Here is a 12,354-nt window from a genome sequence, read left to right on the forward strand (position 1 = left end):
TTTATGTGCTATTTTTCCTCTATATAAGTAAACACCAAAAAAAAGTCCAATCCTTCAGCCTTTCTCTCTTTGACCTTGTTTTAACTCCCCTACTTGAATAATACCTGACTTAGAGAGTAGATACTTCATCTCTGAAAGAATGGAAACTGTGGTGGAGGTAGAGCAAGGTATCTACACTGTTTTAAATTTGGCTCACATCCCTGTTAGGAAATTATTTTGAAGATATGGAAGGGTGTTGGGAGAAGCATAGACAGCAGGTGAACTGAGAATTGATGAAGGAGGTCTTACAGTAGCTTCATGCAGATTAGGGGATAAGGTGAAGAAGAGTAAGACCTCTTATTTGTATAATGCCTTGAAATGATCCTGTTTCCAGGTAGTGCTGAGAAACCAGGAATGTCCCTGGTTGTCTCTGGAAGGTCTCCAAAGAGGCATTCGGCAGCATTGAGAAGGGTGGAAGATTTGGAGCTGTGGGTCCTTCAACATCAGCCCCTGTTTGTTTACCTTTAAAATTAGAATACCTACCTCTCAGGCTTATATTAAGTAAATGAAGTATATAAATGGCTGGCGCCGTTTCTTGGTAAGTTGTCAATGAATGTGAAGTCCTAGCCCCATGAGATTCACTCTGTTTTGCAGAGATTTATTTTTTTACTTGCTTGCTATACTGATGCTACCAAACTCTCTGCTCACATTCTCCAAAAATGGGAATACACATTAAAAATTTATAGAATGAAACATGTTGAATCAGCAGCAATGGTAGCTTGTTTAAAGAAACAAACAGAAAAGGGATCCAAAAAGTCATCAGAAAGCACATCTTCTAAGGTGTCATCCTGTGTCCCTGGCTTTTTAAATGCAGCCTTGGAAAGGACCAGCTTGTGGAGATGGGTAAGCATTTATTGCTTATTTCTGAATGGCCTTGTAAAGTGAGAGGGAGCGTCCATCTCCCAGCTTCTCTGGCTGAGGTGGCACTTACCCACGGGATCTCCATCCCTTGGCAGCATTGCTCACTATAGATTCCTTCATGGCAGACCCCATTGAATTGAAGTAGATTAATTGCCATATTTTCCCCAACTATTTTAAAGATGAAATACAGACTTTTACTAGGCCAGGGCCAGAATGTGTAGTTTAAGGACCAAAGATCCCAGTTTTCCTTGATGTACCAGCAGGTTTCTTAGTATTGAAATTACAGTAAAAAATGCACACACCTCTGTGATCAGAGACCCATACAAGACAGAACAAGTAAAGGGGGCTGTCTGTAGGTTTACCAAACTTCCTGAACAATGAGAAGCAGGATAATAAATAAGAGTGAAAGGGCCTCAATCTCAGAGGCCTATAGGGACCAGGCTGGGAACAAAGTGTAAGAGAAGCAGGCCCAGCCATGGATGAGGATGGGGGCTAGCGGGGACTCTGGTGAGTTCTAGTCCACATCCATCTAAAGCAGCGGTTCTCAACCTGTGGGTCGAGACCCCTTTGGAGTTGAACGACCCTTTCACAGGGGTCGCCTAAGACCATCCTGCATTTCAGATATTACGATTCATAACAGTAGCAAAATTACAGTTATGAAGTAGCAACGAAAATAATTTTATGGTTAGGCCACAACATGAGGAACTGTATTTAAAGGACCAGAAGATTGAGAACCACTGAAAAGGCTCCACTTAATTGTTGCCATACAGGAATGTGGACCCCAGTGTTACCAATCATTTTTTTTTTTTTTGGTCCCCTTAAGAGAAGCCAGAAATCCAGCTATTAATACAAAATATCCAATTTAGAAATGTTGGCCATTAGTTTTTTTTAAAGGTTAAACATTGTACTGTCCAAATAAAATGTATCTGCAAACCAGATACTATAAGCCACCAGTTTTTGCCGTCTGGTAAGAAGTCAGATTCTAGTTCTGCTGTAACCTAAAACAAGTTCCTTAGACTCAGACTTCTCATGCCAATAAGAATACCACTTTGTTCCTAAAGGTTATAAGGAAAAGAGAATGTATGTGAATAGCCACAGAGCCTGACACCTATAAGGTATCAGTAGTATTCCTTCCTCAGGGAAACAACACAGGTTTAATAAAACAATACTGTTAAAATCAAATTCATTATCAGCCCAGAAGCCTTCAGCTACCGTGTGAGCACATTATAGGTACAGAGCTTTGTGCTAGATTCTCTGGGAGCTGCAGTTTCCAACCTGGCAATTCATCTGTATCATAAACTGTTTGTTAAAGGTGCTGGTTCCAGGGTTCCACCCATTGTTACATTACACCTGTGTTCTGTGCCTATCCACACCCAGATTTATGAGCTCATCTTCCCAAGAATCTGCATTTTAATGAGTTCCTCAGGGGAGATCTTTGGTAGCCAGTTTGCATTTATGGAAACCACTGCTCCAGAAAATGAATCATTACTTCCAGTCTAATTAGGGAAAGATGATAAGCATATGCATATGTGTAAGGAAGAGTTAACAGTAATTAACTAAAGCTCCCTAGATATAATTGTCTCTGATGAAGTGCTGACTGAGGACATTAGACAGTCGGCTGTTGACAGAATCCTTAGGGAAAACCAACGGGAAGGGAAGTGAGTGACACCATGCAGTGAGGTCAGGATTTTGTCAGAAGCAAGCAGAACCATCTAGCAGTCTAGGCTCATATATGTAAACAAGGCCTGCGGCCCAGCGGCTGCGAGTTTGACATGCTTGGACTCTAGACAAGGGAGCAGAGGTCTCGCCTTGCAGAGGCTGTGCAGGCCTGTTAGAGCTGCATTGAGGTGAGGTGGAGCATAGTAGAAGATAGAAGATAGAAGTAGAAGCAGGCAGAAACCTGGTTATGAAGGCTTTTGAAGTCAGACCAGTTAAAATAAGTGCTTCACATTGCCAAGTGCTTTGGTGTGGTTGTGAAACATTTTCATATGGCTTACTGAAGTACACCCTAATCTATGTAAGACCATTTTATTATAAATAAGTTTTTGTTTGCTATAATTTAACTTTCTCTTTTTCATACACACAATCCACTTTTGCTGAAATTTCTCTTGGTTGATATTGTGGCCTTACCACAAGCCCAAGAGAAACACAGATGGATACCAAGCTTAAAGTGCTCCAAGGTGATCAAGTAAGTGGACGGAAAACAAAAAAGGAATCAGGCCGGAGGTGGGAGAAAAACTAGAAGGGCCTTGGAAAGGGATAAAGCATGCCAGAGAGAGGAGCCCCGTCCTGGATGAGGTGGCCTAGAGAAGAGAGGAGAGGAGGGCCCAGGAAGGTGAGTGGGCTTGGGAGCCGCAGGGAAGGCGTGGGGGGAGGGAGAGCACTCCTTCAGTTCACAGCAGGGTCCTCTGCTGATCATGGCTAAATCGTAGTGCTCATTGTGATTATAGATCCGGTGGGAAGAAGAGGACTTCCAAGCTGGGGATGAGGAGGAGGTCTTCCAGAAAGGATCAGGAGATGCCTGTGGTCGCCAGAGGCTGCTATAGCCCCAATTTCGGGGCAGTCATGACCCCACAGAAAGCGGTAGACTAGAAATATAGCCTGTAGTGTTGGGTCTACACCTGCAGAATTGTATGACCTTGAGCAGGTCAGTTGTCTCCTGTGCACCTGAGGCCCCTCTGTGAATAATGAAGGGGTTGCATTTAGGTCAGCTTTTATTTTGAAACAGCATTGGGACTGGATCCTTTCTTCCATCTACATTTTATCTGAAGGACCATTCCTAAAGCAGACGAGGTTGGAGTTGCTCAGGTTGAAGTAAGAGTTGAGGGCGGTGTGCTGCTTGATCAACCTATGAGGGCTCTCGCTCAAATGGCCACTACAGTCGCTTGGACCTCCAAGCATTCAGAAAGTCGGTCATGCAGTGCTGCTCCTGGCCCAGAGCTCTCGGACAGTTGTTCCAGCAACAGCAGCGATTCCCTGTGGTCTGCTGGGAGTCACGTTGGCAGCAGAGGGAACCTTTCTGAACCCATTGTGCTGCTCTCAGTGCATCTAGATGGGGAAGAAAAGTCAGCCAACTACGGTGAAGGTCAGTCAGCCTCCCTCCCTGCAGATGCCACAGTAATACCTGGGCCTCTGCAGGGAGCCAGCCTAGGGCCCGTGGCCTTCCACTGTGCCAGCTGGAGAAAGTCACCGCTGCCACTCCCTGTTTGCAGAGCTCCCTGGGCTTGGAGCTGTAATAAACATCCTCTCACTATGGGAGGTAGGGGAAATGGAGAAGGGAGAGGTAATCACTCATATATCAAACAGTTCGTTGAGCACTGTCCCTGTAAGAACTGTTCAAACCTGTAGAAAAGTTTTATGAGTGTATTTGAACCAGAGGATATGCCTGGAAGCAAGATCTCAACAGACTGAGAAAAACGCTTCAGGCAATGACATTGCAATTTCATTTATGCATCTGGAATTAAGGAGGGTATGTAAGGAAGATTACATGAAGGTGGGAGAAAGCAAGGTGGGGATTGGATTACAGCAGCAATTTTCAACCTTTTTCATCTCATGGCACACATAAACTAATCACTAAAATTCTGTGGCATGCCAAAAAAATGTGTGGTTTGTTTTTTGTTTGTTTGTTTTGCTAATCTGACCAAAAAAAGAGATATAATTTTTTAAAATATTTTTTTATTGATTTCAGAGAGGAAGGGAGAGAGAGAGAGAGAGAGAGAGAGACATCAATGATGAGAGAGAATTATTGATCGGCTGCCTCCTGCACGCTCCCCACTGGGTATCGAGCCCACAACCCGGGCATGTGCCCGGAATCGAACCTGGAACCCTTCAGTCCGCAGGCTGATGCTCTGTCCACTGAGCCAAACCGGCCAGATCCAAATAGATATAATTTTGATTCATTCACACCAGACGGCTATTGTGTTGGCTGTTGTCATTTTTTTATTTGATAATCTAAGGCAGTGGCTGGCAAACCGTGGCTCACGAGCCACATGCAGCTCTTTGGACCCTTGAGTGTGGCTCTTCCACAAAATACCCTATGCGGGCGCGCACGTACAGTGCAATTGAAACCTTGTGGCAGAAGTCGTTTTTCGGCCTGGGCGAGTCTATTTTGAAGAAGTGGCATTAGAAGAAGTGGGGGGGTGTCAGTCGGGCGACGGGAGACACGGCGCAGGAGGGGAGGCGCGCGCTACTCATGCAGGAGTTGAAATGGAGAGTGAGTACGTAGATCTTCTGCTGCATATCAAGGTACGCTGGGTATCAAGAGGAAACATTTTGAAACGTCTCACTTCCTTATTAACAGAAATTAAAGCATTTCTCCTTGAGAAGGGTGTACACTATCCAGAACTAACGAACTATCAGTGGATCCAAAAATTTTATTTCATGGTAGACGTTACGTCTCATCTAAATCAGCTTAATCGTAAACTACAGGGGAAAGGAAACACAGTTTTTTCAATGTTAGAAGAAGTTATTCGAAAACAAATTATCTCTTTTTGCTCAAGCTTTTGAAAGAGAAACTGATTCACTTTCCAAGCCTGTTGAAACATCGCCAAGAAAATAATTCTGATATTGACATTTGCTATTTCAAAACAACACTTTTAAATATGAGGGAAGCTTTTCTCAACAGGTTTCAGGAATTCAGAAACAGCAATGCGACGCTACTGTAACAGAATTAAATTTTTCTCCCTTTAATATTGACATTGGCAACTTTGAAATACAATTGCTGGATTTAAAAAACAAAGAGCCCTAACCGGTTTGGCTCAGTGGATAGAGCGTCGACCTGCGGACTGAAGGGTCCCAGGTTAGATTCCGGTCAAGGGCATGTACCTTGGTTGCGGGCACATCCCCAGTGGGGGGCATGCAGGAGGCAGCTGATGGATGTTTCTCTCTCATCGATGTTTCTAACTCTCTATCCCTCTCCCTTCCTCTCTGTAAAAAATCAGTAAAAATATTTAAAAAAAAAAAACCACAAAGAACTGTGGAGCTCGAAATTTGAACGTCTCTGTGCTGATATAGAAATATTAGAGAAAAACAAATGTGAACAGCACAAGTGGTCTGCTTTGAAAGACCTGGAATAGTACTCCTGACTCATATAATCAACTGAAAAAAACTAGCATTTGCTGTTCTTTCCTTATTCGGGTCTACATATTTATGTGAACAATCATTTTCAAGCATGAACCTTATCAAGAGTAAATTGAGAAGTCGTCTTATTGATGAGAACCTGGAATCTGCCTAAAATTAAAAACAACAACATACAAACCTGACTTACCCAAACTTTCCAAGGAGATGCAAGGCCATTGTTCACATGTCAGTCATTGTCATGATTTAATTTTATGGATATTGTAAGGTAAATTGGAAGGAATTTAATTTTATCAATAAATAATATCATTATTAAGTATGATATCAAGTTTTATTCAACGTACCTATAGTTTAACTAAGACTTAAAACTTTAAAGTTTATTAAGTTAATTTTAGGGAACGTTGTGGAGTGAAAGAAGATGTAGTGTCGAGGATTGAGGAAGGTATGTTGAGATGGTTTGGACATATAGAGAGGATGAACGAAAGGAGATAGATGAAACAAGTATACAAGATGAGTGTGGATGGGAGAGTTGGAAGGGGTCGACCTCAGCGAATGTACCTCAATCAGATTGAGGACATTTTTAGCAAAGGCCAGCTTAGGAGTACCCTAATTAAGTTAATAACAATGTGCCTACCTATATAGTTTAAGTTTAAAAAATTTGGCTCTCAAAAGAAATTTCAGTCGTTGTACTGTTGATATTTGGCTCTGTTGACTACTGAGTTTGCCGACCACTGATCTAAGGGGAATGAGGTCAGTGCCCCTGGCTAAATCATCAGGTATTGCATGTTTTAAAAATGCTTGCGACACACCGGTTGAAAACCACTGGATTACAGGATAGTTACGATTATGTGCTCTCTTGAGTGTGGTTACACTTCCGAAGGTCTGAAAAAGAGCTATTTCAAAAGCGTGTCACCTACCCCTGGCCCGGTGGCTCAGTTGAGCAACGTCCCAGGCACGGAAAGGTTGCCGGTTTGATTTCCCAGTCAGGGCACACACCCAGGTTGTGGGTTTGATCCCTGGTCAGTGTGTGTATGTACGGAAGGCAACCGACCATTGTTTCTCATATCAATGTTTCTCTCTCTCCTCTCTAAAATCAATAAAAACATTCTTTAAGTGTGTTACCTAGATGCACAATAAACAATGGACAGTGCTTGCTTCAGGCAAAGATAAACCTTTTACTAAACAAGTTTTAAGCCTGGGGCGTGACTCTTCACCATGACCAGCCCGTTAGGAATTTATGAATAGATCACCCGGTGAGGTTACTTTCAGTCAGATCTATTACAGCACCCCTTTTCATCCACAGTACCTACTATGTGAAATAAACGTTAGTCCTGCGCTTGGAACTGAAAGAAAAGTTGGAGAGGGTACTTAGACACTGAATGGACCTCTATTTGCCAGACCCATGCTGTGCATTTTTAAAAATATATTTTTATTAATTTCAGAGAGGGGGAAAAGAAAAACATCAATGATGAGAGAGAATCATTGATCGGCTGTCTCCTGCACACCCCTCACTGGGGATTGAGCCCTCAGCCCAGCCATGTGTCCTGACTGGGAATCCAACCATGACCTCCTGGTTCATAGGTTGATGCTCAACCGCTGAGCCACGCTGGCCAGACCTTGCTATGCATGTTTCATTGATTGTGTACTGCTCACCTCAGCTCTTTGAGAGTGCATTATCATCTCTTTTTATGGATGAGGAAACAGATTCAGTAAGGTTAAGTCTCTTGCCCAAAGTATCACACCAGATACAGGTTGGATTCAAACCGGGGTTAATCTGGCTGCTTCTAGACCACCCCTCCCCTTCCCCTGAATCCACAGCTTAGCAACTCCTGTCAAGTTGGTCTATCACTGTGAGCCTCAGTGACTTGTTTGTGACGAGAGTCATAACCCTGACTCCCTTATAGTGTTATACGCACTGAATAAGAAAGTGAAGGTGAAACCCTTTACAGCTGATAATGCTGAAATCCTTTTACAACTGATAACACTTATGCAAATGCAAAGTATTGTTGCTAAGGAAAGGAAGTGGGTGTCCTGATAGCAGCCTCCTTGCCCTCCCTGGAAGATGAAAAACTTGGGAGCGAATAGCCAAGGAGTGACTCCAGGGAGACGGACATCCTAGGTTTGCTCTCTTCTCTCTAGTGGCCCAGGGACTATAGGAGCTGGACCGAGGTAGGAAGGGAGTGTAGGAGGGGAGGTGGACCCAGGGAGGGCGAGAGAGGGCTTAGTCAGGTCAAGGCCTCGAGCTCCAAACTGGACTTTGAAATGTCTGATAGTATCTTTTCTTTCTCTTCCAGTTTTGTTTTTTTTTAATAGTAATTTTATTGAGGATTTAGCAGGGATGTGGTAGTTTCAGAGGCAGGATGGCAGGACGGGAAAGACAAGGATTTAATGAGCTGTTCTTGGGAAGGCCGCCACCAGTCACCGCAGCCATGAGATTCCCTAGCTCCCCACTGGCCCCCTGCCAGACTGGGCTACCTGCGTTGTTTAACCCACCGAGGACAATGCCTAAAGCTGAGGCCTTTTCCTTCCTGGCCTTTCCTGGGAAGGGAGGGATAACAATTGAGTCTGACTGTTTATACCCAGGTGTTTGCGCCCAGAAGCCCCGGCTCTAAACCAAATACCACATGTCCATCCGGCCGTCATGACAGGCCCCTCACACAGCAGGCAGACTCCTCAGCGGCCTTCCATTCGTTCCTGGCTGTGCTGAGACCAAAGGGGCAGCCCTTGTCTTCCCCCAGCCTTTCTTTATGAACCCAACTTTGGTTTTTCTCATCTCTCCTTTTTAAAATATATATTTATTTATATTGCTTTCAGAGAGGAAGGGAGGAAGGGAGGAAGAGAGAGAGAGAGAGAGAGAGAAACATCAATAATGAGAGAGTATCATTGATTGGCTGCCCCCTGCATGCAACCCGGGCATGTGCCCTGACCGGGAATCAAACTGTGACCTCTTGGTTCTTGGGTCGACGCTCAACCACTGAACCATGCCAGCTGTTCTCATCTCTCCTTTTTGATGATAGTGGAAATACCAGGCCTCAATCCAAAACTGATATATGTAGAGAGAGAGAGAGAGAGAGGTGGGGAGAGAGAGAGAGAGAGAAAACACACCTAATTTGGAACTGGGGAAATAACCAGTATAAATACGGAGGAAAATCTAAACTCTCTAACTGACCTAAAAGGAAGTGCTGAAATCAGGGCCTGCTCCGCTGCCCATGTAACAGGCTTCTGGGGGTGGAACATGCCACGGCACCTGGCCAGGCCGTGGGTAGAACACTCCGTCAGTCATCCTGTTTGCATTGACAGTTCAACAAGGAAGCCCTCCCCTCATCTTAGAGCACAGGCCGGCCTCACCCCACGCCCTGAACTTAAACTGTCACCAAATTCCACACGGCCCCACGGAGCCAGCTTCCTGCCAGCTGTGCTGCTCCGGCCACAGGCTCAATGAAAGGTCACTCATTGTGATGACGCAGGTTCCATTGGGTCATTTTTGGGTTTTTTTTAATATGTTTTTATTGATTTTAGAGGGAGAGAGAAAAAAAACAACACATTGATTGGTCACCTCCTATATGCACCCTGACCGGGGGTCAAACCTGCGACCCTTCAGTGCACGGGACCTTGCTCCAACCAACCGAGCCGCACCGGCCAGGGCATTGGATCTTACTCTTACCCCCGAGAAGTCTCCCTCTTCCTCTACAATGACGGCACCTTCGGAGAGCATCTCAAATGTGTTTTAAGTGAGTCCTTTCCGCTCCCAGGTGGTGTCTGCTGGGTGAGACCACCCAGTTTTCCGGGTACCCCTCATGCAACATCACCACTGCCCCCAGGCATCCCCTCACAGCCTGGGCTCCGGGGTCAGAACTGCTCACTGGCCCTCATACTCCACTTACTGGAGTGTCCCCAAAGGAGTGTCAGTGTTTGGGTGAAATTGCTCTTTCCATCTTCATATGCCACTTCCATCTCCCTCTGACCCCACTGGGACCCCGAGGCTGACTGATAGACACCACACTCAACTCCAAGTCCCTCTTCCCTCGGACTCTGAAGCTTCCCTTGGACCCAGCATGTCACCCCTGACCCCTTTCCCTTAAGAAAGGTGTCTCCCAGGAGGCTCCTCGGGTGGGAGACCCAGGCAAGTCTGTCCTATGTGCTTCAGGGGCTCCTGCTATGGCTCAGCCCCGGCTGGACATGAACCCACAGCTTACACTGGAGTGAGACCCCAGTGTGACCTGTAACCTCATGGAGGTTGTCACCAGCCAGGCCCAAGGACTGGGAGGCCAACTCTGAGGAGGACCCAGGATGCTGGGGAACAGTGGAAGCCGAGGATCAAGCACCTTGTACACCCAGGCCCACATGTGGAAACAGCTGTTCAAACTGTAACACAACCGAGTTGATTGTGTCAGTCACCGAAGGAAAGTCGGTGTAAATAGAACTCGGAAAACCAGGCTTGTCCATCAGGATTGCCCAATGGACAAAGTAAATATTTAGTTCCAGCCCTGGAATGGTGCCCGCTAATTCCGTGCTTCGCTATCATTTTTCCTTTCATTCATTCATCCTGCAACATTTGCTGCCGCCTCCCCTCCGTGCGGCCAGTCCTGGCCTGGCACTTCCATACTCTGATGTGAACCTCAGGGGAAGGAGGAGCGGGGAGCAGAGACTGGGGAAGGCTTCACGAAGGAGTTACTTTTACGCTGGGTTTTGCATTGATTTTTTTTTTTTTTTTTTAAGAGAGAGTGGATGGGAGGGGGAGAGACAGAGACAGAGAGAGAGAGAGAGAGAGAGAGAGACATCGATGTGAGCCACATCATCAGTTGCCTCCTGCATGAGTCCCAGTGGGATTGAACCTGTGGAATCGAACCCAGGACCCTTCAGTCCACTGAGCCAAACCGGCTAGAGCTTAAGCTGGGTTCTGGCTGATGTGTAGACCTCGTGAGAAGAGCCACAAGGCGGGTTAGGACAGGTCTAGGGAACAGCTCATGACCCCAGGGTCTGTGGGTGGCTCGGTGATTCCTGCAGCCAAGCTCCCTGTGGGCAAGGACTCCCTAGCAGCACTCAGACCAAGAGAAGCAGCGAGGACTGCAGGGCTGGCAGGCCACTCCCTGGCTGGCAAGGAGAATGCCTTTACTTTTCTAAGCCTCCGTTTCCTTCAGGAAAATGGCCGAGGATGCTGATGATCAGAGGGTGGGCTTGAGTATCAAACTGTCTGGGTCCAAGTCCTACTACCTGCTGGCCCTGGGCCCCCTGATTCCTTTTCCTCATTGAACGTGGAGAAAATAGAGACGCCCGCCTCCGAAGGATTGAGAGAGGAAGCATGTCAAGTAGTTTCACCTGAGTAAACATCCGCTGCTCTTAAGGTACTGTTATGTGTGTAGAGTCAGGACCCGCAATGCCTGCCCCAGTTCTTCCAGTCCAGTATTGACGGAGGGCCTACTACGTGCTCGCTGCTGCTGCTGCTGCTGCTGCTGCTGCTGTCAGGGCACTGGTGCACCTGGTCCTGCAGGTTGGCCTCCCCGGGAGGCTAATGGGGTGCAGGATGTTCGTTAAGGAATGCCTCTGGGAGCAACACCCGGGGAAGGGGAAGCAGGACTGAGAAGGGGAGAAGTGAACTGCCGGGCAGGCCCAGTGCTAACCTCCACTGGCCCTACAGAGCTCTGGGGCTGGAACGGCCCTTGGGAGTCCCAGTGGGTCAGTCATTGGCTGGGCCTCCGCAGAAAGGAGTGTGACCCTGAGTGAGGTTTCCTCTGCCTGGAGAGGCCGGCAGCTGAAGGCATCTGCGCTCTGACAGCTAGGACAAGCCTTTCTTCTGTTTTTCTATGTTTTCACTGACTTTTTTAGAGAGAGAGGAAGGGAGAGGGACAGAGAGATAAGAACACTGATCACATCGATTGGCTGCTTCCTGCACGCCCCCTATCGGGGACTGAGCCTGCAATCCAGGCATGTGCCCTGACCTGGAATCAAACCAGTGACCTCTTAGTTCATGGGTTGACCCTCCACCATTGAGCCACACCGGCCGGGCCAGGACAAGCCTTTCTTAAAGGGGGCGCTGAGCTCTGCCCCACAGTGTCCACCAGGAAAACCACACATGAACCCCCTGCCTCCTGAAGAGGCTGTGCCCTGGGAGCGTATGCTCTCAAGGTTGCTGTCAGATTAAAGGAGACCATGGGTGAAAGTGCCTTACAAAAAGGCCTGGCGTAACAGAGCGGGTCTGCAAACCATGACGACCAAAGGTAGCAAGACCTCAGGTGAGCAGAATGGGAGGAAGAGCATCTGGCTTGGACAGCACTTAGCTGCCCAGTGGTGTCTGGATCCTGTTCCTCCTGTACTCCCGGCCGTGACGTGGACAGGACTCCACCCTGGGGGTCCTGCACCTAGCCAGCCTCTCCTGGG

This window comes from Myotis myotis, unplaced genomic scaffold (assembly GCF_014108235.1).
Source record: "Myotis myotis isolate mMyoMyo1 unplaced genomic scaffold, mMyoMyo1.p scaffold_m19_p_17, whole genome shotgun sequence".
Lineage (NCBI taxonomy): Eukaryota > Metazoa > Chordata > Mammalia > Chiroptera > Vespertilionidae > Myotis > Myotis myotis.